The following is a 25,757-nucleotide window of genomic DNA, read 5'->3' on the forward strand; positions in this document are numbered from 1 at the left end:
GCATTTTACAGAGTGTGCTTCATAAGACACTCATTCAGGTCAATTAAATTTAAGGAATATTGCATCTCTATTTCCTTTTTGAAAAGTCAGGAGGCACATTAGCATATTAAAGTCTCTAAGAAGTCTTTTGTAAAGATATGCACTTAAATTGGTTCAGGTCACAATCTCCAAATTTATTTGCCCATAGAACCCCCTCCACCCTGCTATCTATTAACACTTCACAGAGCTCACAGGAAACACACACACACACTCTTTAGCCACTCTCGAGTTACTGATCCTCTGACATGAAGACTGAATAAGAGCGGGAAGAGCAACCCCATTCATGGATTTCCTTCTGTAGGCCTAGCTTTGCTCTCTGAGCTTTGCATGCACAATTTCACTTAATCTTCACAACATCCTATGAAATAATATCTTATTATCCCCACCTGACAAATAAAGGAACTGAAAATTACACGTAAGATTGATAAGAAAGATGCTCACCAAGAAGTTTTAAAAATCAGATTAAAAAAATACATATATATGGTTTTTAAGACAGGGAGAGAGAAAGAGAGAGATGGGTGAGGGGTGGAGGGAGAGGAGAGAGGAGAGAGAATCTTAAGCAGAGGGCAGCCCGGGTGGCTCAGGGGTTTAGCGCCACCTTCAGCCCGGGGTGTGATCCTGGAGACCTGGGATCGAGTCCCACATAGGCTCCCTGCATGGAGCCTGCTTCTCCCTCTGCCTGTGTCTCTGCCTCTGTGTGTCTCTCATGAATAAATAAATAAAATCTTTAAAAAAAAAAAAAAGAATCTTAAGCAGGCTCCACACCCAGTGAGGAGCCAGACATGGGGCTTGATCTCACAACCCTGAGATCATGATTTGAGCCAAAATCAAAAGTCAGATATTTAGCCAACTGAGCCATCCAGGTGCCCCCAAAATATATTTTTTAAATATATGCATATATTCATTATATATGGTATAAAATTGTTAATTAGTAGCCTATAGGGGTTTTGTTTGTTTGATTGTGTTTGTTTGTTTGCTTTACCTAGAAAAACCTTAGTTGCCAATATTTAAAACCTAGGAGATTTCAAATTTGAGAAGAAAATGCATATTTTTAGCAAAGAGAGGCTACTTCCTCTGGGTAACATTCTGTTGATGTAAAGTATGAGCTATCCCTTTAGGTAAGGCCCGCAATCTTCACTTCCCCAAATGCTACCCGCCGACATGCCTCACATATGTGAACTGTCTCATCCATACAGATATTCAAGTATGTGATATCTGATCTTGAATGATAAATATTAAAATGCTCTTTAATAAAAAGTACTGTGGTTGGTCCCTAGGTTATAACCACTCAGAACACCTGCTGCCCTCTTAAAACTTGTACTCCAGCAGGAAAGGCAGCCAATCAAACAAGGAATTTCATACTTGTTTGGAAAGTATTAAAAGATAAGAAAACAAAGTGGGACCTTGGGAGCTCAAGATAGGAGCACACAGAGGAAGTGATTTTTAAGCAGAGACCTAGAAGATTAATAGGCAGTGTCCAGGAAAACAAATAGGAGCTAAAGAGTATTACAGGAAGACCCCATCGGTAAACACCTAGTGAACAACTTCTATGAGCTGATATTCATGTGGGGACATGAGACAACCAGGCCATCAAAAAGCCACACAAGATGTTGATGATTGGTACCAGGGTTAATAATTTGAGCTAGGTCCTGAGGCAAGGAGGTGTTCTTTCATAACAAAGGCACTGAGACTGGCAAGAAGAAGGCTGAGAAAAGAATGATATGGTCATAAGAGCGGAGTATTCGCAAGGATGCTGCAAACCCTGGTCCCTAGCCCCACGGCCACAGGGAGCCCAAGCCGCACTTGCAAAAAGGAAAGTGTTAAGTGAGCCTACACAGGGGAGGTCAAAGGGCCATGGCAACAGGTAGACCAGGGGGGTTAGATATGTCAGCAAGGGATATAAGTGTCTCTCCACGGCTCCTGAGAATTTGAATCCTCAGATCTTTCAGTCTTGCCAGGATATATCTTCCCAACCAAAAATAAGATTTGGGCCTCTGACCACTTAGAATGTCTCGGGAAATATGCCTGGCAATTTAAATTTATATATATATATATATATATATATATATATATATATATATACACACACACACACACATATACACAATGTGATTTATATATTTGAATATCTATTCAAAATGCTTACATATATATATGTGTTCTCATTTAATCCAATTTAATTATTAAATAAGTGATTACATAGAAATTAGGATCCCACCTTATAGAAGACATCACTGAGGCTAACTGGTTGTCCATCTTACTGGATGTTGCACAGCAGTACTAACAAGTGGAGGAGGCAAGACTGGAGTTAGAATATTCCAACCCCAAGGCTTATATCCTAAGTCAGGGCTTTGCAAACTATGGGTGAAGATCCATTCCTGGGTCATAACATCTACTTAGGGGCTTGCAATAAGTGTTTTTAAAGTGAAATAAACTAGAATAAACTGCTTTACACATAGTAACACTGAATATTGTTTCATGAAGTTTTTGTTTCTAATTAATGTGTCTACTAGGTCCTAAAGTAAAATTATTTCTTCCTATATATCACAGTTGAAAGAGTTTTAAAGCCAGTGTTCTAAGATCTTATAAAGGTATATAAAAAGCAAGTCACATCCACTTTTACATTTCGTAACTGACCCTTTTTGAAAGGATAAAAAACGAGGTCTGCTCTGAAAAATTAGTAGATTTATGATCACTGAGTAGAGGAGTGGTTGGAGATAAAGATTTAGGAATTTTATTAGTTGGAATGGTAGGCTGCAGTGTGGTAACAAACAGCCAGTTTATAATCACAAAGGTTTATTTTCCAAAATCACAACATGCCCAAGCATTCTGTGTCATACTCACTAGGGCCCCTGGCTGAGGAAGGCTATGCCTTGGAAAGTATTTTCAACATCCCTTTGCACTGAGGAGAAAATGTGGAAAATAACATATTGTCTCTTAAGTTTCCACACTGAAGTTACACATGTCACTTCTTGGATTTTATTAGCAAAGCAAGCCACATGATCACAACTAATTTCAAAAAAGCTACAAGGGCATCCTTCCATATGTCTGGGAAGCAGAAACCCAAATATTGGACAATCAGCGCTAATGACTGCCACAGGAATCACCATCAAGTAGACAATAGTTGAAGCTATGAAAATGAATGAGATCTTCTACTCCCAAGAAGGAAAAAATTAAAAAACATATTTTAGTAACATCACCCCTAGACTCATATTTCTAAAGACCTTTCTGATAGCCTAAGCTCTAGATGTCCTAAATCAAATGCATTGTCCTCCCTGCAGAGTGAGTTGCTTTTACCGTGGCCTGCATTTTGATTAATATCATCACCATTCACTTAGTTGCCCAAGTGAGTCACGTTGGAGTCACCTTCAACTCCTCCTTTGCCCTCACTGGCATAGCAAATCAATCACAGCCTTGCTTTGCTCCCAACAGAGAGCTCACAAACCCACCCTTACTTCGCTATTTCCTCTCTCCTGTCTTTTTTTTTTTTTTAATATTTTATTTATTTATTCATGAAAGAGAGAGAGAGGCAGAGACATAGGCAGAGGGAGAAGCAGGCTCCATGCACCGGGAGCCCGACGTGGGATTCTATCCCGGGTCTCCAGGATCGCGCCCTGGGCCAAAGGCAGGCGCCAAACCGCTGAGCCACTCAGGGATCCCTCCTCTCTCCTGTCTTAATGCCAGTTCTCACCATCTCAACCAAGGCTAGCTATCTGAATAAGGCTATACTTCTTTTATATAATATCAAATTGGGAAATTTGTCCTTTTAAAATTGATTTTTCTTATGCCATACAAAGTTTCTATAATTTTTCTCTTTTTTTTTTCTTTTTGGAATTTTGCAAATATCTTTTCTTGAAAATTCCCCCTATCATGGAAAAACCCAGTTATGGATATGATTAAAGAAGAAGAAAACATTTAGAGAAAACTTAAGAGAAGAAAGACCGGGAAAGAGGAACAAGAGTCAGGGACAGGTATACATCTACCCTACCTCAAAAGAAAGTTGCCTTTTGGGTGCCAGGGTGGCTCAGTTGATTAAGTATCTGCCTTCAGCTCAGGCCATGATTCCAGGGTCCTAGGAGCCCTGCATCGGGCTCTCTGCTCAGCAGGGAGTCTGTTTCTCCTTCTCCCTCTGCCTACCTCTCCCTCTGCTTGTGCTCTTTCTCTCTCCCTGTCAAAGAAATAAATAAAATCTTAAAAAGAAAGAAAGTTTTTTAAGTGCTTCTCCCTGCCTCTAACTTGGAGGGTTTATAGTTTTGGAGAGAGAGGCTGATTTCTTGTGGAGAATATTCTATAGTGTTTCAGGGGTTGAAATGATGAGACTGAGTAAAATCTCTGAGGAAAAAAATGGCAAAAAGAACAGAAAGATAAGGAGCAAACTTTGGGATGTGCATAGGCTGATGAATGAGAAATGAAAAGAAAGCAAAGCCAGAAAAAGACTGGAAAGAAGTGGGCAGTAGGGTGGGAGAAGTAGGACAATGAAGTGTGCACCAAAAGAAGGATAATCAACTGCTAACTCCAGGTGTAATCTGGAATAAAGATAACCCCAAGAGTTTTTGATTCGGTCACTGGGTGGTTGTGTCCTGAGAGTCCACAGATGCAGTTGGAGTGTGAAGAGGAGATCTAGAAAGTGGGCAGCAAGAAATAAGGGGATGGTCCTGTGGCAAAGGTAGTACACTCTACCAAAAAGTTTGCTTGTGAGGTCGGAAAGAAAGACAGCTCCATGAGACAATGAGAAGAAGGGAGGATATTGTCCAAGGCATGGAAGACATGAACATTGATTTTTTTGACCAAAGGGGAAGAGAGAAGAGGATGAGATTGAAAATGGTAGAGAGAAAAGGTATCTAATAGAAAAATATTCATTTCCTCTAGTCTATCCAGTCACAACATAACCCATTGGTAGAATGGCAGCTAAGGAGGAGTAGAATAATATTTTTATCATTCCATATGTTTTCTACCATAGCTGTTTAAATATGAGGATTACTACACATAAAATTTTTATATAATAACTTTTTAAAAAGCTTTGTCTATATTAATAAAAAACTCTTCTAAGTGGTATTTTTGGTAAGATTTCAAACCCTGCCCCCCTCAAAAAACTTCACTCTTTCGTGTCTATACACGGTTTGAAATAAGAGACTCCTAACTCTGGGAAATGAACAAGTGGAAGGGGAGGTGGGCGGGGGGATGGGGTGACTGGGTGACGGGCACTAAGGCGGGCACTTGATGGGATGAGCACTTGGTATTATACTATATAACCGACTTGGCAAATCGAACTTCAAAAAAATATATACATACATATAAAAAATAATATTATTAGCTAGTATTCATTTCATCCTTATTGTGTGTCAAAACTCTTGCTAATTCTCAATACAAACTTACAAAGTGGTTACCATGTCCATTTCCTAAATGAGGAAACTGAAGCCAGAGTAGTTAAGGAACTTGCAAAGGTCATATTTACTCCACTGTCTAGGGTTTTAATCAACTCTGGTATTAAGGACTAAGTTAGCAATTTGTCATAATACAGAAGAGCTAATAAAAACTTGAGAATTTAACTGGCTTCAAAATACTAAAAAAATAAATAAATAAATCAAGAGAAAAGTATAGAGTTTCTTTTCTTGGCCATTGAGATGAGAATCAAATAGAAATTACATTTGTATTCATCTAACACCAGCAATTGATGAGATTCCCTACGACTTCATCAACATGGTGTGTCATCAAACATATGGATTTTTGCCAGTCTGATAGGTTTAAAAATGTCATCTCAGAGCAGATTTAATTTGCATTTTTCCGTGCACAAATTCTAGAATGTTTTTATATATTGAAGAGCCATTGGGATTTCTTTTTCTGTAGTCTACATATATCCTTTTTCCATTTTTGACTATATCATTGGCCTGTTTCTTACCCATTTCTTACTCATATATAAGAGTGATTAATCCTTTAGAAGTTGAAAAATTTTGCAACTTCTGTTGTCTTTTGACCCTGATTATGTTGTTTTATACGTGCAAAAGTTTTTTTTAGTGTAGTCAAATTTATCATGCTTTTCTTTTAGATTTCATGTTATAATCAGAAAGATTTTCTGTTCTAAGAACTTAAGGGATTTCCCTTTGTCCTCATCTTTTCTTCTAGTACTGTCAAGACTTCCTTTCCTAACTTAAATTTTTTATCCATTTGGAATGTATTCCACCAGAATGGTTGAGAAAAATCTAACTTTTTTTTCAGATATCTATACAGCTGGCCCAACACTAATTTTTGAATAATTCTCATACATATTGGGGTCTGCTTTGTTTCATTAATCTATTTCTATTCATTTACCTACCACACTGTTTCATCTACTTAGGCTTTAAAATATGTTTTGCTATATGGCAGCACCTGTCTCGTTTCCCTCCTACCACCACCACTATTGTTCTTCCTTCTCAGAGTTTTGTTGGCTATTCTTAATTTTTAGTGTGAACTTTGAAATTGAACTATCTAGTTTCAAAAACAAAATTCTTATTTTGATTAGAATTAACTTAGACAAAAATGACATCTTTATGATATTAAGTGTTTCTATCAACTTGTTAAGGTTTTCCAGCAGACTTGTTTTGAGTTCCTGAGGAGTGTTTTAAAGTTTGTTGTAGGGCAGCCCGGATGGCTCAGTGGTTTAGCGCTGCCTTCCACCCAGGATGTGATCCTGGAACCCCGAGATCAAGTCCCACGTCGGGCTCCCTGCATGGAGCCTGCTTCTCCCTCTGCCTGTGTCTCTGCCTCTCTCTCTCTCTCTGTGTGTCTCTCATGAATAAGTAAAATCTTCAAAAAAAAATAAAGTTTGTTGTAATGTTTATTATTGTTTAAATAGATCATTTTAACATGTATTCTTAGGTATTTAGTATTATGAGTTGCTATTATATAGGGTAATTTTTCCATCCTATCTTCTGTTTGTATATGACAGCTATTAATTTCTTTGTACTAGTTATGTTCCCACTAATTACTGAATTCTCTATTTGGGGGGGGGGGGTTCAATTAATTCTCTTGGGAAATCCAGGTAAAATATTATATATTATCTACAAATAATGGTAGCTTTATATCCTCCCTTTCAGGGACCTGCTTTGGCTAGTACTTCACAAGTAATGTCAAGTAATATTAACAATAGCAGACGTTCTTAACTTTTTCTTGTACTTAAAAGGAATGAATCTATTATTTGCCATTCAACTTGATTCTGGAATTTCTACTGAGCCAAATATATTTTATCACATTAAGGAAGTATTAATTTTTTCCTATATTATTGAGTACACAAATATCCATAACTGCTTTTTTAGACTGAAATTTGAACCCTCTAACACTGTAGCAGATTTAAAATGTGAGCACAAATTCTTTGACACTCCTTCCTCTAGAGAAGTGAGGTCTGTGCCTCCGTTCTTGAGCCTGGGTGGGCCTGTGGCTACGTCACACCAGAAGTGATGCTACGTGACTCTGGGGCTGGCTCATAAAGGGCTGTGCAGCTTTCTCCTGTTTCTGGGAACATTTGCTCTTGGATTGCCAATGTAAGAAGTCTGGTGATCCTGAAGTTGCCATGCTGTTAGCAAGCTCAGGCAACGTGGAGATATCACACCTTGGGGCTCTGGTCAAGTCCCAGCTGAACCCAGCCTTGGATCATATCAGCCCATGAACCAACCATGTGAGTAAAGAATCTCCCAGATGTTTCCAGTCCCCAGCCATTCAGATGAGGCCTCCAGATAAGTCACCTCTGCTGTTTTTAATTTCTTTCTTTGTCCGACTCCTCATTTCTGTCTCCCCGCCCCCCCCATGGTATATTATTATTTTTCTGTTTGTTACCTTTGTACTGCTAAATAAGCATTTCACCTTTGTTACTTTCTCTCTCAGCTTTAAATAAAATAATTTGTCAGTTATTACCCATGAGGACTCAGCAAAGTAATTCTGCATTTCAGCTCATCTTTCATGTTTTCCATTGACTCCCCATCTCCCTTCTGTGTTCTTCTATTTCTGCTTTGTGGTCTTCATTCATCAGGGTAATTGCTTCATTGAGTATTTTTTTAAATTTTAATTCATGGAAAATTGTTAGGACAAGATTTTTATCTACTTGGGAGTGCTCTCCATCTGCTGGTTAGTTTTGTTGCTTTTTCCCATGTTTTTTCATTCTAGGATCTTCCTACCAATGCCTTTTTCTTTAACTTATCATCAGTGAATGAGTTATAATTTCCCAAATCAACTATTTTCAAGAGGATCTTTTACTGGGGAGGGGCCATGGTGACCTTCCAGGCTTCATTCTCCTTCTCTGCTGCCCTAGAACTAGGCTATTGCAAGCACATACGTCTCGTGTCTTTGGATTCTTTGTTCAGCCCTTGACTATATTTCTTGGAGCCAAAGCAGGAGAGAAGCACTCCAGCACCAGCCCTGCTAACCTGAATTCCTGAACAATTTTGTTAACATTAGCACTTCAAGAGAGCCCTCCCCCTTCAGGAAGAGTATTTATGCTGGCATTCCCTGCATTCGCCATCCCTGGGATGTCTCACCACCATCTGGGGTGCTTCTTTTTGTTTCGTCCTCCACAGCTACTACACAGTTTCAGCTTCTCTTGGCAGTTCTCACAGGTGTTGCAGAGTCTGTGGTTTATATTTGTCTCCTGGTTGAAAACGACAGAGGCTCTTCCTTTTCTGTTTTTTTTCTTTTCCTTTTGTATGATCCCTAAGACAAGAAGGGGGGAAGTGCTGTCATGCACAGCCTCATGCACACCAGAAGTCTGACAACATTATTCGAGAGATACTCTTGAGAAGCTTTATGCTTCCCATTTTATCACAGTTGACTTTGGTTTTGTTACTCTGATTTTAATGAATTTACCCTCGATAAAAATAGTTCACTTTTTTCTCACTCAGTATGTGTATAAAACTTGTTTAGTCCATCGGAGGCGTTCTTAGCTAGAGTAAACCATCTCATCTGGGAAAGCATAAAAATAATGTAAAGGGAATGATAAGCCCAGATGCAATAGAATTCCTCCACTCAGTCAATCCTGAAATGGAAGCAGGATTATTGCAAACCAACTTATGATGCCTTACCAGCTGCTGAATTGGATCCCGCTTTAACGCTGCAAGATGACAGGATGAACTTATTTTCTCTCATGTAATGAAACCAGGATCTTTCATGGTCAGTAAGAGTGTGGAAGCATCTGGATTCATTGACTGCAACAGACCTTAATAGTGTGTAACTCGCTGGGGGAAAATTGTGTGTATCATATTGTCATTTTGCATCTGTTACTCTGATTAGGATCATTGTAATACATTCAAATTCATTAATGGTGGCTACTTTGGATCCCTAAATAATTAATGGAATCATAGGTGTCTCCCTGAGCAACAACCTGATGGCACTGTGCATTAGGCAGTGCTGGGAGCTCTGAATAAACAGCTCTGACACGGCTGCATCTGTTTTGCCAGGCACCTCCTCTTGCACAGGGCTTCTTAGCCAAGCCTGCAAAAATGGGCAGAGCCAAGATTAGAAACCAAAGGAAAGAGTAAAGCAGACCCCGTGCATCATCATGGTTTTAGATACAGGCTGCCAGGCCCCAATTCATCCAATGATTCAGAATCTTTGGGACTCAGCATGTTTAATAGCCTCTCCAGTGATTCTTATGTGCCCTAAAGACTGAGAAGCTCTAGATAGAGACCTCTTGCCCAGAAAAAAAAAAAAAAAAGTTAGCAAGATGGGGAAAACATGTTGTGAATCCTAGTCCACTGGGCTGCTATCACAATGCTTGTGAATTTTCCTTACCTCAGCTCATAGGGTTTCAAGGCTTAAAGGAAAAGAATTTCTCCTACTTCCTACTTACAAAAAATCTCTGCCTCCTCCACCTGATTTTATTGTTTGCTCTCCCCAGTTTGGCATGTACTCTGAGGATAAACAGTTGGCCACATGCAAAGCAAAAAATGTTAATATTCTGAGATTTTTCTGAGAGCGAATGTAAAGGCATAAAAAAGAAAAACCAATTTATTAGGCCACGATTAAACACACACACACAATTAACTATGGAAGTGCTTGTTTCCCAATATCCTGAGGACAATGATTCTTGGCAGATTTTTCAATTTATCTGCATTTCATCAAAGTAGAAGACTATACAAATAAATGGCAGTGGCATATCCTGGGGCATTGCGGGTCATGAAAGATCTATAATCTACACAAATTGCAAACGTTAATAAAGATAATGCCCTAGTCAGAAACTGTGGAGTTAATGTGTATTTGTAAATGTCTCAAAGACTAGATGGAAAGAGGAGGAAAAGAGAGAGAAACGAAAGTAGAAAATGAAGGTTGGGGAGAGGAGGGGGAGAACAGACCTAGGAACTCTGAAGCAATTTACATCCCAGAAATCACTGTAATCCTATGGAAGGAAGCCCGCATAAGTTAGCATTCTTCTAGGTTGCACTTCCAGATGCCCTCCAGAAAGTATACATAGATGAGCTCAGCAGCCCCACTCATGATTACCACTAGAAAATCAAGCAATTAGCAGCCCATCAAAGTAGTCAAAGGGAGCCAGAAAATTCTGGCAAACTCCAGATGTCTAAGTTACTACTCACACAGCAAAATGTCATGGGCACATGAAACTAATACATGGCAGGCGAGAGACATCACTTGCAAATGGAAATGAATATTGAGAGAAGAATAAATGTTAGCAAAATGCTACTGGTTAGCCGCCATTTGTCAGGCCTTATTAAGTGTCAAGCATTACTTTATTTAAACTTAATCCTCACTGCAAACTTTCCAGATTACACTCATTTTACTGATGCAAAAACTAAATATATGGTAAGGACATTCATCTTGTGAGTAGTGGAACCAGCCATATACATCTAACTCTGAAGTCCATGCTTTTACACACAATTCTACTACAGAAGATGCTGGATCTCTTCAGTAGATTAGGCGTGAAAACTACTCTTCTGGTAAGGGCAAGAGGAAGAGTTTACATCTATGGATCTACACTCAGTTTGACTAGATGGGAGATGCTGAGAGATCTAGGAATACTAACCTGGCTTTGGACATGGGCAGCACAACTGACTTTCTGGATGAGAGCCGAGACCAGATGTCAAGAATTTCTGGTTCCAGCAGACTGCAGCTTACATGTAGAGGATATTCATTAAATAATTATTTAATTTTTACTTTGCCAGTCGGTATTCCCAGTGTTAAACATAGTATTGCCTGCCACGTGGTACCTGCCTCATAAATGCATGATGGATGTTTCAGTAAATACATGACCTGTTGAATGACAAATCAGTGTATAAAGAATTAAGCATATCCATACTTGCCTATAGTATGCAGGTAACACACCATGCAACACACCAACCCATCAACACATCACCAGCCCTTTTTGTAGACATTAGTCCCCAGGCTTTACACAAGTAAGGTATAGCCATCATCACAGCTGCCTCTATAAGAGACTGTGCCAAGAGCAGTAATAATGAGGCTTAAGCCACTAACATTCCCAGGCTAATGATACACACAACCAGGGTTTTTGTTCATGGACATTCTTTTTTATCATTTCCTTGCACTGCCCTTTTACACAAGAATCAATTAGGACTTTTAATCATTTGCTCTTTGACCTAAAGCGTATGGATTTACAGCATACTTTTCAGGGCTATGGGATCTTTATCTTGGATTTTCCCAGTTTAAAAATCAATCTTAACAATCAGAGCTAATTAGAGATCAACAAAACCTTCCAATCTCTATCTAGGACCTCTGAAAGTATTTTAAAACCTATACTATTTCCAACTGAGTCGAAGCTCATTTCATGGGCAAGTATAGGAAGGACCCATATTTAGCAAATAGATTCTTTAGTTGTACAGCTTTCAATTAACAGATGCCTTAATGATGGAAAAAAAACAGTAACAAAGGACACAGAAGTTAGACCTAAGTTTGAAACATGTTTTCACGACGATTAGATGCGACCTTGAACAAATCACTAAGCCACACCAGAGCTGTTTGCCCCACTGAGAAATGAAGTGTTGATCTCTCCACTAGTTCTCTAAACACACAGTATCGTTTATTATAGTCCATCTCATTTCATGAGTTTTCCTTGTTTATCAACGAGGTTGTGAATAACTTGAGGATGTGAAGAAAATTTCCTTCTTCCATCTCTTCCATTGCTTCCAGAACAGTTAAACACAGAAACTGATCAATGGTCAACTGGATTGAAGTAAATCAAGGTTCTACATGTTTGCCCACCAAGAAGATGAAAACCTTCCCAAACTTATGTAAAGAAATCACTTCAGTAATCAGAACAGTATGCTGCATTTGGGGGGAATTTTTCTTTTTTATTTCTCACATATGTGTGATCCCATATGTGTGTTTGTGTGTGTATGGGTGGGTGTGGGGGTGTGTGTGTGCTTAAAACAATCCACGCTTCTTTCACTCTCGGTTAAAAATTTTAATGGTTCTGTACATGATTTCCCCAAGTGAAATTTCCATTGAAAATGGAAAATATTCAATTTCTGTTTGCACTAAGTGGTTTAAAATGCATGACAATTAACAAATGAGTCACAGGCAGCCTCTTCCTGTAACTAATGTGCTGCAAGCCCGATTCATCCATTACAGCAAGGATACAATATCCACTTACCAAACATCCAGGTTTCTTAGACTTGGTGCTTTTTTGTTTGTTTGTTTGCCTTCCTATTCTCTCTCTCTCCGTGCTCTATTCATAAATTGTCTCCAGCAAATTATAGCAAAGGTGTCTCTCTTCTCTATTGCCACTTTGCAATCTATACTTAACTGCAGGGTAGCAGCAATGAAAGCCATAACTAACAGCGCCAACTCCAGCCTTCTAAATCTGCAACTACAGCTTGCGAAGAATCTTGTATCAGGGTGTTACATGCTAGATGTAATGTGGATGTTGTAGTCTGAAGCGAAAATTATTTGTACAGCTGGAATATAACATTTGCATAAGTTACAATTAAAAGGGAAAATATAATTACAAATTTTCGACTTAATTTGAATGGTTTTTAAAATGCTCATTTGGCATAGGCAACAGCTTGCAGGCGAACAGAACACAGCCTCAGAGTTGCATCCCTTTGTCTGAGTAGCAGTGGTGAACTCATTCCGAAGGGTTTGCTCTAACCCCTGAATCCCGACACAACCAGCAATGAGAACCTGAGGTACGAGGCACTGTTTGTTTTCAAAACAGGATTACAACACACTCAGCAATCCACAAATATTTGCATCTTTTAATTGTTTCTAAAACTGAAGTGGCAAGTGGCATCGAACAGGAATGTTATTTCTCTTGTGGAGTGAAGGAGCAAGTGGAATTTTAACTAGTTTCATTTCCTTTCAGCTTTCAGATCTGAGATCTGTGGTCACATCTCCTGTACAATGTGTTCCTCATATCACAGTCTCTTTAATGGCTCTGGTTTCTGATTTTTTTTCCCCTCCTTAATTACATGTCTTTTCCTTGTAGCTACTTCATGCTGAAGGCATGTCATTCTTCCCAGACGCACGCTCGGCTAGGTGTCCGAGCACTGAGTCCGTTTGTTCGTTTGTTTTCGGGGTTTCTTTCTAAGAAGCAAAGGAATCCTTTTATTATCCTCAAACATGAGAATCAAAATTTTCATAAAATACTTTGTACAGCATGTGTACTTGAAACCCTGCTTCCCAAAGTCATGACAACTGTGATTATTATATAACATGCATTGTATCACATCGATAGTTTTGAAAAAGAGAGAAAAGGGAGAAAATTACTCCATTCAGTCTTTCTCAGAAGAAAAAAATGCGTGTGAAAAGACACATGAACAGGAAAAAAACGCTATTACTATGAAGTACACAATTAACTATACCTTTCTATGTTTTTGATCCTAGGTTTCACAGCAATCTCAAAATAATGAGACACCAGAACATACTCTTGGAAAAAAAAAATTATAAAAAAACGATCCTTTGTTCTATTTGCCCTGGAATCAGAAAGGGAAATTCTATGGCAAACAGAAAAATTTAACCTTATTGTATCTCTTTCCTGAGAAATTATGAAGGTGTCCCATTGATTGCGAGTATTAATAAGTAATATGATTTTTTTTTAGTAATATGATTTTTTTAAAAAAATTACAGAAACCCTGTCTATTTATGGAATAACAGATACAGGACAATGAGAGGGCCATCACACCACCTTTGGGACAATGCGCTGCTACTTGACTGGCTGAAACTAACAAGGAAATTTACCTAAACGATGCTCTCGTGCTTAGTCACCTTCTGTGCCACAGACTTGGAATGACTTTATCACTCAAAACTAGGGTACGAGTTGAAAAATACATATACATGTGTATATTTTATTTATGTTCAATACACATACATTTTATTTATATTGAAAAAAATTCCAGGATCTTAATAAATTTTATACTGTGACCTATAGGCTCCTGGCAACCTCCCAATCTACCAGCTTTACCATTTCATTTTCTTCTTGCTGTAGAATATTATGCCAGACCCTAAGTTTATATTCAAAGTCATAAGCTAGAAGCAGACCATTCACTAGAATGAATGGTATTTCCCAAATGGTTGAACATTTGCCACTGGGGGGATAATTTTAATTGCCTCATATCCAAATATTTTCATTGTTATCTGCTTTTTAAAATATAACATCACATCAAGCTCTTGATTTCACCAACTCTATTACTTAAAATTATTGACTTTTAAATTGATTTAAAGAAAAATGTTGAAAAAGATACCACAGATGGTATTCAGGCATAGCAAAGTCATGAAAGAGGTGTAGAAATGACTTAGTTTAAGAAACGCTATGATAGAAAATCACTTCTCCACCAGAGCCTAGTTCTTAATTTTAAAAAGAAAGTCCTTTCTCACAAAAATTTTCAAAGAAAATTAAAACCTCAAGAAAGAACAAACCATATTAATCTTTACTTTTCTCCTGTATGCATGGAAAATATTTCTCAAAAAGAATAAAAGCACCACAGCACAGTGATTTTCCTTGAATGCAGGGAGTCGATTCGGAGCAGGGACTCTCAGGAAGATACAGGAATTTTTCCAGAAAGCACCTCATAAGAAGCCGAGAGAGGCAGGGATAAAGAAGAGCTGGAGCCAAGTTGTAGACATGGTATGGGTTGTGTGGGGCTCTGTGCTCAGTTGGAGTCTGCTTGATTTCCTCTCCACCTGCCCTTCCTCCTCTCATGCTCTCTCTCTCTCTCTTACTCTCTCTCTCTCTCTCTCAGAAATAAAGGTTAAAAAATGCAGGAAGAAAGCAGGAGGGCAGGGAAGGAACAGGAGGGAGAAAGGAGTGCATGTGTGGAGTGCATGCAGCAGGAGAGAAGAGGATGGCTGGCCTGCTTCCACCTCTGGGACTCCATCCAGGGTCTCTTTTGTGGGTGGCCCTCCCTCATCTGATGGTCAGCATCACCCCAATCTCGCCCTAATGTGACCAGCTGAGCTAGTGGGAACACAATGATCGAATGGATCTCAGGAGCCTAAGATCAGGACCTCAGCTAAAACCAAGAGCCCGAGGCTCAACCAACTACAATACGAAGGTGCCCCCTTCCTCCTGTCTTTCACCAATGGAATGGACTCGAAATCCATTTTATTTCATTATTTATTGTCTTTATATAAAGTGTTTTGTCTTTTCTTCTGAGTTTGAAGTATAGATGACTTTAAAGTATTATAATCCCAGTTCTCCAAAAAGGCTAGTCTAAAAATAGCCCTAAGTTGTTTTTTACTTATATGTGGTCCTAGGATATATATTTTGTATGATTCTCTTGCCCCCAACATTGAAAATAGAGCAATAATTAGTACTGAAGTAAATGGATCCTTTCCCCACCCACCCAGCATTGGTGGGAAAAGTAATAAATGTGATATAAGAATAATAAGTGGACTGGAAGAAAACAAAGACCTATAGGAGGGATGCTTTGGAGAACCACTATATTTTGGTGTTATTTGTAGTATTTTAAAGAAGTCATGCCATTTCAAATGGTAATCAAGGGAAATCCAGAGTAATTCACTATGAAGAGAAAAATAAACTATTCCTAAAATATCTGTTTAAACCCTTTTCCATATGAGCTATACCTCCTAGAGCAAATGTTAGAATAAGTGGATGGAAGAGAGGCAGGAGTATTCACTTCAAATCCTTCAGAGCTCTGCAGTAGCTGGAGGAAGGGGTAAGGAGCAGCAGGGTAAGGCAAAAAGCAATATGTGACAAACTATTGGGACTCCACCATCACCTTGGACCACTGCAACTCCATTGTTACCTGTTTTATATATGGGAATCACTGAAGATTTCTTTATTTTTATTTCATTTTTTAAATAAAACATTTCTCTTGTTTCTAAAACTTGGAAAACCAGGGGAATAGAAAAATCCATGTTCCTGGATTGACACTGGGAAAATAGAGCAACTATAAGAATGGTGATGTTTCTTCAGACTGATTATTTCTTTTTAATTCCTCAAAAGGCTCATTAAGTTATACCCTGCTCATCTGGGACCTTGGAAATTGTTTCCCATTCTCCCTACCCACTGCTTCTCGTGGGGTGGAAGGGACACATAGAACAGATCAGATTGATTGTGTCACTCTCCCTACAGTTTTATGTAAATTTGCCAAAGAACTAAGATCTCAGTTCTGACAAGAGTCAGGCAAGTCTAAATATTTCTTACAAATATTAGATATTAGAGCTGACAAAATTCACAAGTAGTTTGGGTACCAGAGACTCATTAATTTTAAATGGGCGTTTGATTCCCAAAGGGAAGACATACTTCATCAGTTGGAGCATTGTGATGTCACAGAGGAACTTCATTAGTGTGCCAGTTAGAAGGGAGTCATGAGAGTAAGTAAAATGAAGTGCAAATAACTGCCTAATTAGGTGTCCATGAAAACTGAAGAGTCTCCAAAGTCATTAAAGATGACCATGCGAAACAGGCAGCCTTGTAGACTAAGAATTAATGCTTTCATAACCTTCACAGCAGGAAGGTGGCTGGGAGATTCCACGTAGATCCCCAGAAGACTGGTTAACCTGGATAAAGCCATTCAAGGCAATCAGGTGTGACATCATCCACATGGTTGAAGTCCTCTATAGCAGTAATTCTAGAACTTCTTGGGGCCATACTAGTAGAATAGAATACTCAGGGGTGCCTGAGTGACTCCAGTTGCCTTCAGCTCAGGTCATGAGCTCAGAGTCCTGGGATCAAACCCAGTGTCAGGCTCCACACTCAGCAGGGAGTCTGCTTCTCCCTCTCACTCTCCCCCAGCTCGTTCTCACTCTCTCTCTCTCTCTGTCTCAAACAGATAAGTAAAATCTGAAAGAAAAGAAAGAAAGAGAAAGAAAGAAAGAAAGAAAGAAAGAAAGAAAGAAAGAAAGAAAGGAAAGAAAAGAGAAAAGAAAGAAAGAAACGAAAAGAAAAGAAAAGAAGAAGAAAAGAAAAGAAAGAAAGAAAAGAAAAGAAAAGAAAAGAAAAGAAAAGAAAAGAAAAGAAAAGAAAAGAAAAGAAAAGAAAAGAAAAGAAAATACTCAGGAATCACCTCCACCCTTGCCGAGGCAGAGGTGGGACAGGCATGAGAGGAAGCTTTATCACAGGAATGAGCAAAATGGAACTGATTTTGATAAAGGGCATTGCAAGTACTTAGTTCACATTAGAACCATGCAGATACAGTCTCGTCCCAATCAATGTTATAAAAGTTAGTTCATAGACCAAGCGGACTTCAAGTGGACTTTAAACCGTATGTTGAAACCTTCCACTCAACGGGAACAAATAAGCAGGAGCTCTTCTCTCCTGCACTCAGGTGTTAAAGCTGCTGCTATTTCTGCCATCCTTCCACCCCCATCCTTGCCTACAAATTAATGTCCAAAGTTCCTAGCATGAATCAAGCCCCCTTCAAGACCCACCCCACTCTCTTTTCCCTATATTACCTCTCACCATGCCTTTGCCTGGTCCCTTATACATCACGCAGTCTGTGCTTGGTCTGGTTATGCCCTTTTATCCAAAGTCTCTGAATGGCAACATCATATTCATCTTTCAGAATCCAGTTCAAATTCACTTCCTTCCCTGAGGAGTTCATGATTCCTTTTTTGTGTTACAGACACATTTCAAGCATCTTCTTTAGCACCTGATTCGACAAGGGTGTGGGGAGAGCAGTTCTCCCTTGAGCCTATAGTCAGATGTATGTGCACAGATCTAGAAAACAATGGTGTGCACCCAGGAATTGTGCACATGGGACACTGAGAGGGGTCACTGAGTAGGTCACAAGCCCCAGGATGACAGGGGAAGGAAGGATTGGAGTATAGTGTGGGGTTGGCCTCCTGCCCCTGTCCCCAGCCTCGACCCGTGGATACATTTCCAGGTCATATTGACTGGGATTGAGAGTGTGAATTCTAAAGCTCAGTGCCTGCATTCAAATTTTGATTCTATTACATACTAGTTGCCTTGAGTGAGTCAGTTAACCTCTTTAGCTTCAGTGGAGATGGTAATAATAGCATTCCTGCCTCATGGTTCTGTCATGAGAATTATACAAGTTAATGAATACAAAGCTCCCCAACAGTGCCTGTCACACAATAAGCATCATATAATAAGTATCAGCTATTATACTTAGGAAGAGAGACGAGAGTTAAGTAAAAAACTGAAAATGCTGGAAGGCCTTAGGGCACATGCAGCACTAACTTGGAACCACTAAGTTGAGGGAAAACACAAAATAGGTGTTCTTCCCAACTACACCATTGATTAGAAGCAGCAGGGCACTTAGAAGTGGGGGCATCTAAGGGGACTGGAAGCAGAAGGGTTCCGGTGCTTGACAGAGGCAGCTGCTCTCAAAGAGACTGAGTCTCAGCAGAGACAGCAAAGTGACCATCAGGAGCAGTGGCTGTCACAGTGTGGCCTTTGTGGTACCCAGAGATGATGTCACAAGACATCCAAGATGTCCAGTAAGTGCAGAGCATTGTAAGTGACAGAGGAGCCTGGTTGAAGTAGAAGCTACCCAGTAGACGTGGTAACTGTGTCAGCAAGGGCAGTGATGGTAGCATAAGAAGGGTCAGTACTCAGTGGACGCCACAGGGTGTGGCATCACACTTATTCACATGCCTGTGGAAATATTCCCTAGGTCAACCAGAAATACTTGTGATATGGGTTTTGCTAGGGTACAGAGGTCCTCCAGCGGTCCTCAAATTATCATTGGTGTGACTTTATTTTTTACAGAAAGGAAATACTGAGACATCATTAAAAGCACAAGCTTTGGTTTCAGACAGGCTTGTACTTCAACAGCAAGTATTTACTAGGCATCTATTCTATGCCTCAGGTTCTGCTCTAGTCAGTGGCAATACCACAATGAACAAGGCCACTGTGATTCCTCCTCACAGAGAGCTCTCTTAGAGAGGAGGGCACAGATAACAAACAAGTAAGAAAACAAACTAATTGGAAAAAAAAAAAGAAAACAAATTAATGGGATCTTGCCTATTTAAGAGCAATAAAGGCAATAAAACAGGTGATATGGTGGAGATGGGGTTGAGAGGGCTACTTAAATATGGCAGCCAAATTAAAGCCTCTCATTCACAGTGGGGGCTAAGAGCCAGGAAGAGGCAGCTCAGGGAAGATTGGGAACAGAGGGTGGGACCCTAAGGTAGGAAGACTTGACATACTAGGGGAACAAAAGGAAGGATAGCAAGTCCAAACAATGGTCAGCAAACTATGGTGTGGGGGCCAAATCCAGCCCGCTACCTGTTTATGTAAATAAAGTTTTATTAGAACACAGCCTTGTTCATTCTTTCGCCTCCAGCAGCTTTCGAGCTATAATAGCAGAGCTGAGTAGGTAGTTGCCACAGTGACTGTATGGCCTGTAAAACCTGTAAGATTTACTGGCTGGCCCTTTACAGAACGTGTGCCGACCTCTGGTCTGAAGCCAAGTGAACAAGCTGGGTGGAAGCAGTAGGAACTGAGTTTAAGGGGTGCTGGCAGGCAGCAAACTGCAGGACACTACAACCCTGGATTTCCCACATGTGATAGAAACCCCTGGAGGAGTCCAGGCAAGGGAGATGCTGATCTGATTTGTGTTCTCCATCCTGGGAGCTGTGTGGAGAGGAGGCTGCAGGGGCCAAGTGGCAGCAGGGACGCCAATTAGACAGACTCCGCTGAGCCCAGTGAGAGAGGAAGGTGCCGCGGATGAAGATGCTATCAGTGCAGATGGGACAAGGAGTCAAGATGTATGGTCTCAGGTGTAACAGGCATGAGAATCCCAACTCAGCTGGGTAATGGCAGGCAAGTGACTCCAACGCTCTCAGACTCAGTTTCTTGTCAGTAAAACCCTCAGACCACTACTGTGGATTAAATTACAAATGCACCTGAGGTATCTGTCAAAAAGTAAGTGTTCAATAGATGTTGGCTGTTATTGTTCTGCTGTCGAGTCGCTGTTGTTGGCTGGAGGCCCGGAGAGAACTAGGTCCCAGCATGGACCTCCCTGGGCTGGTTAATGACTCGATTCTCTCCCTGACTAGATTCGTGAGTCCCCTGGAGACAAGGAAGCTCTTATTCATCTTTATATCCCCCAAACTGTGCCAGGCACATGGTAGATGGTTAATAAATGTTTATTGATTAAACCATCAAGTTGGGATTTTTTTTTTCGACAAAAGAAAGGTATTATTCATTCTGCCATTTTCACCAGAAGAAGTGTTTTGTTTTTAGGGTTGATAATAGTATTTTTTGATGACAGAGAACATTCTGAAGATACAGAGTTAGTTGTGTCTAAGGAGAACTAGGACCTAGCATCCCCTCTAGCACAAAGGAAAACTCAGATACTGCTCCCCAAGAACCTCTAAGCTGACAAAATATGTCAATGATTGTAATTATATATTAAATCTGGACTAAAAAAGTCACCATGCACAAGAAATTCAATCATATCAGACGCATTTACATATCAAAAGTCTCTACCACAAAGAGGACCCAACAAGAGTCAAAAACTGTTGTTCCAAGTGTCAAGTTGTTTTCAGACTTTTATTTCAAACCAGTCGGACATTCTGGTGCCTTGTCCCGCCATATCAAAGGAACCCCTGTGTTGAATTATTACCTTGTCTCTTTTACTAATTCATTAGTCTGCCTATAAAAACTAAAAAGGTCTCTCCCAAAATTGAAATTTAAGAATTTTTGTCAACTTTCCTATTCTTTGACACACCACTTACCAAGAAAGACTGGAAATCTACCCTTCACAAAGGAGTTAAGTTTTCTCATTATAAAAATGATCAGCGCTGTCTAAACAGTTGTTTCAAATGAAATTAAGTATGGCATACACATTTTCAGATGAAATATGATATCCATAAAGTAGATACATACATTGTGACATTTTTATTTTTAAAAAGGGGTTGTACAACAATGGTTGTACAATACAGAATTATAAAATCCTGAGAGGGCCAACCCAAATAAAATGTTACTAGGCGTATCAACTGTGTATTCACAGTAGCTATATGTGTTCTTATCATACCCTTATTGCTCTATGTAAAAAATTAACTACAATTTCGTAAAAATCAAAAGATTGAAAGAACGTCTCAATAGTGATCACCAAATCTGGCAGTACTTTGCAAACTTTTAATTTAACCAACAAACTCCGAAAGTATAAGAAACTGAAAATAAGAAAAATATTTAAAATAACAGAATATTAAAATGAGAATCCTTTACAATAGTAAAGGAAAAGGTGGAAATCCTTGAAACATCCATGAGCAGCCATGAGGAGGGAATTGTTGTTTTTTTTTTTTTAACACGAAGCCTGGCATCTCACAAATAACGTATGTTCCATATTATGTGGCAGTTGCTATAGTAACAACCTTTATTTTCTGAAACAGTACACAGATGTGTACAACATACTAACTTGCTGGTTATAAATTACAGCTTTTCCCATAGTTCAATAACTTAAAAATTCTACGTTTTTGAAATCTCAGAAGTTCTGTTGTTATTAAATTTCTTTTATGAGATAATTTTCCTTGTACTTTCAAAATGAGAGTGTTCCCAAACAGGCCGAGAGAAAGGAGGGATGAGAAAATGGGGTATATCAGAGAGTAGCAGCAGACGGAGGACTGTTTTCTACAGAGTCTGGATGAAACCCACTGAAATGAGAACATTATTTTAATGAATTAGGCGTCATGTACAATAGTGATGAGAAATAAGTCGCTATCAAAATGATGTTACAAATAAAGTTATGAATTGATTTTTTATTACAAGGTGCCAGCCATATTTACAACTTTAAAATAAATGAAGATTATTTTTTAGAAATGTTATGAACATTAATATAATTTTATAAGTGACAACAGTGTGGGGGAGTGAATTAGCCTGGTTATTTGACTTCAAATGAAGTTTTTCTGAATCTTAAAAAGGCCTGAGTCTGGGAAAAATGCCGATTTCTGTGTTTAATAAGAGATTAGTATCTCTTTGTCAGGTTACAAGACAGAAGACAGATTTTTACTGATTGGGGTATTTTTCTTTTTATATTTTAACCTTAATCAACAAATATTTATCAAGTGCCTTCTATGTGCTAGGGAGTTAACTGTCCATGCCTATGTCCTACACATAGATATGTGTAGAAACAGAAATTATGGAAAAAAAGAGTTCTGTAGATTCTTTTTTCCTATCCTGAAAATTTACATATGTTTTCCATGTGCTGGATCTGAATATATTCTTTAATAGACAGTTCACAGTGTAGATTTTTAAACCTTGTCAAAAAGAGTCATCTATGGAGCATTTATCAGGCTAAAGTTTATTACCTGAGAAACACACTTGAAAATAAGGTTATATATTTAACATTTACAGTTAAAAGTCAACTTTCTAAAATTGTGTGTGTATACATATATATATATATATATATTCTAGTTATATATATATTTTTTTCTAGTTATAAGGAAGAGTGCAAATATCCTTATGTAGAAAGTAACAAAGTAACAACCACCTCTGATTTAGAAAGTCCGGCAATCACAATGCTAATAGATTTACCTAACAAACACAAAACACTTGGAAATGCTATTTCAAGTGACAATACAGTTACATTCAAATTCAAAATTGTCTTATGGCAGCAATGACAGGATGAGAAACAATTGAAAACCGGGCAGACAAGAACAAATCATTTTGAAAAGCTTGCACCATTAAGTGGTTGTTAAAATTTTTGCTAATGCTTTCCACACACATACTCTTTTCTGTATCATTCTGAGATATATTAAAAACAGGACCATGACTAATCCATTCAAGTCCTTATGTTATCAGAAAGAGAGAGAGAGAGAGAGAGAGAGTTAAGTTATCACCTAATGGGGGCTTAGAGGCTAGAACTCGGAACCCAAAAGAAAAAGAGTACTTCACTGTTAGATGCATTTTAAAAGTATTACTTAAATTACATTTAAGTCATCAGATAATTATGAACTTTCTTCTCTTTTATATTTATATGGCATATTTATTGAATTGCACAGTATGCTTTTACAATAAAGTGCTTTTTACGTTGCCGCCTTTGTTCATCCAAAATAAAACTGACAGTTATCCTTTTATAAGCTATTCCGAGAACATTTTCTCTTCTTTGAAGCTGATTGATGCACTACTTTAAATGTTCCTGCAAATATCTTTTCAATTCAAGTTTTTGCATAATGTAATAAGAAGATAAAAGAATTCTATACTTCAACGAGAGACATTACAAAGCAAGTAGAGACATTATCAAGGGCATTAACATGCTCCTAATAGCAATAAAACCTTTTAACTGTCTGATGTAGAACATGCTCCCACCAAACCACCACATATTATGGTAATTGGCTCCAATTTCTGAATCTTGCATTGTAAAGTTACAAAGAGTTAGGTAGAACTGAAAAACAAATCCAGAATGCTCATCTTGTTAGCGTTTCCGTTGTTTGCCTGCTACCTCGAACAGGACTGGTCTGGTCTGTGGAGCTGTGCTTTCCTGTGCTATCATATATTTGCATCCTGTCTCATTTTTATTCCTACTGACTCTGATATAGATACACATTTTTTCCCAAATAACCCTTTTCTAACTCCAAAACATCATAGTAACACAAATAGCATTTTTCTCGCAATTTCAGTGTAACAAATGGGTTCTCTGTTCATGCCTGTGTCACATCTCATTCACTTTATGTGTTCTCTCATCACAGGAAGATGCAATCGGGGAAAATATTCCATGAGGATGCTTTGATTTTTCTTTACAACACAGCTACTAAATTATGTGAGTAGCCTTTCCATTGTGGTCTAGAGGAAATATAATTTCCAACTAAAGTTGAGCCCAGATTCTGTTAAATTAAATAGCAAAGAAAAAAAATAGTTCTTGGCTTTATTCCTCTCAGATGGGAAGCAGGGCAGTGGGGAATTGACACGAGTCGGTCCTTGGTGATTAACCTGCAGTTTATGGTTGTGTTTCCAGGTGACGTGCCCATCGCGCAGGAAGCTTCTCGGAGGCTGTGGAGAGCAGCCTGTCTGCTTTGAGAAGTGCAGATCTATCAGGATCCAGAATCGCGCTCTGAAAAAGCTGTCATTTCATGTCTCTAAAACAGCCTCTGATTTAATGTACAAGATGTCAAGAAGTAAAGGACAATAAAATAAAAGCCAAAAAGGAGAACTATTTCAATTAAGAGGCATCTCTATACCAATTCTTGGAAATCACGTAAAATAAAAACTGTCAGAATCAATCTGTGCTTAAAAGGTTGATTTTCGTGGTGCTTACATAGAAACTGCAAGACAGAAAAAAAAAATACAAATTATTAACAGAGCAATTGAACCTTAAAAAATTCCTTTCTCACTGGATAGGTATTTGGTTATTAAATTTTCCTAAGGGACCTAGGGAAAGCAGTTGTATAGCAGGTGCTGGGAGTTGGGAGAGAGGAGAGAAATAAATCCTCACACAGAAAAAAGTAACAAATGTAAGCTGCAGTCCTATAAGAAAGAGTTTCAGGCATTTCCAGGAATTTAATATTTGATTGCCAATAATTAGAAGCTGTATATAAGTATTTTGGACTTTACCTTTTATTGTCATGATTTCCAATGGTGTTTGAATGTCCTTTTCAGAGAAAAATAAATATTTCTTGAAGGACTGCCCTATCACCCCAGTAATCAAATATCTTAAAGGTGAATTGAGAAAAAAATCTTTGTGAAATTTGGGGCAACCTTTTAGCTAAGAGTATAATAATAATAATAATAAAGATATAAGCATTGCCCCAAAATAAATAAAATTCTACCAAATGTGACTTCCTATGGAAGACACAAGTTTTATTTTCATTTATTTAAAAAATATGCTGTTTAAGAAACATACACTATAACTCCATCCTACTCCTGTCCTTAGAATTTTTATGATGTTATGCTTTTTATTCCCCATTTTCTATTGAGAGAGAGAGATTGGGCAGGGAAATAAGAGGTGAATTCACTTGCTGTCCTCAATTGATTTGTACATTTCAGGGATATGCCCCTTTCCATGGTCTATTTCTGGTTCCTTTATTTAAAAAAAATCAAGTTTCTCTGAAGGAAATACTTTACAGAAGAAAATTCACTCCCTTCTCATCAAATCAAGAACTTTTCTTAAAGTAACTCTACCACAAGCATTAGGAGGAACAGCCTAAGAACTGCCTCCAATCACAAGAAGAAAAATAACAAAATCAGCTCACTCATGATTTCCTTAATATACTTAAAAGAGATACAATCCCACTGATGCCTCTAAAAATAAAAATGAGGAAAGGGCAACTTTATTGATTCCCTGCAAACCAACGAACGTGTAACTTATTGATAATACTAAACACCATCTAAGCCTTTAGTGATTTCCAACCAAAAG

General features: G+C 38.5%; 1 protein-coding gene and 1 long non-coding RNA gene across 2 annotated transcripts in view; one reads left to right on the plus strand and one right to left on the minus strand.

The window, feature by feature from the left end:
• The first annotated feature begins 17,295 nt into the window (after positions 1–17,295).
• LOC112640813 (uncharacterized) lies at positions 17,296–24,624 on the plus strand. Its single transcript, XR_003124268.3, has 3 exons — positions 17,296–19,003; positions 24,094–24,164; positions 24,360–24,624. It is a non-coding gene; the product is annotated as an uncharacterized LOC112640813 (long non-coding RNA).
• Positions 24,360–25,757, minus strand: part of RWDD3 (RWD domain containing 3) — a 60,656-nt gene continuing 59,258 nt past the window's right edge. The window contains exon 9 of the transcript XR_007411447.1: positions 24,360–24,666. The gene's annotated coding sequence lies outside the window, so the exon portion shown is untranslated. The remainder of the gene's footprint in view (positions 24,667–25,757) is intronic.

Source organism: Canis lupus, chromosome 6 (assembly GCF_003254725.2).
Source record: "Canis lupus dingo isolate Sandy chromosome 6, ASM325472v2, whole genome shotgun sequence".
Taxonomy (NCBI): Eukaryota; Metazoa; Chordata; class Mammalia; order Carnivora; family Canidae; genus Canis; species Canis lupus.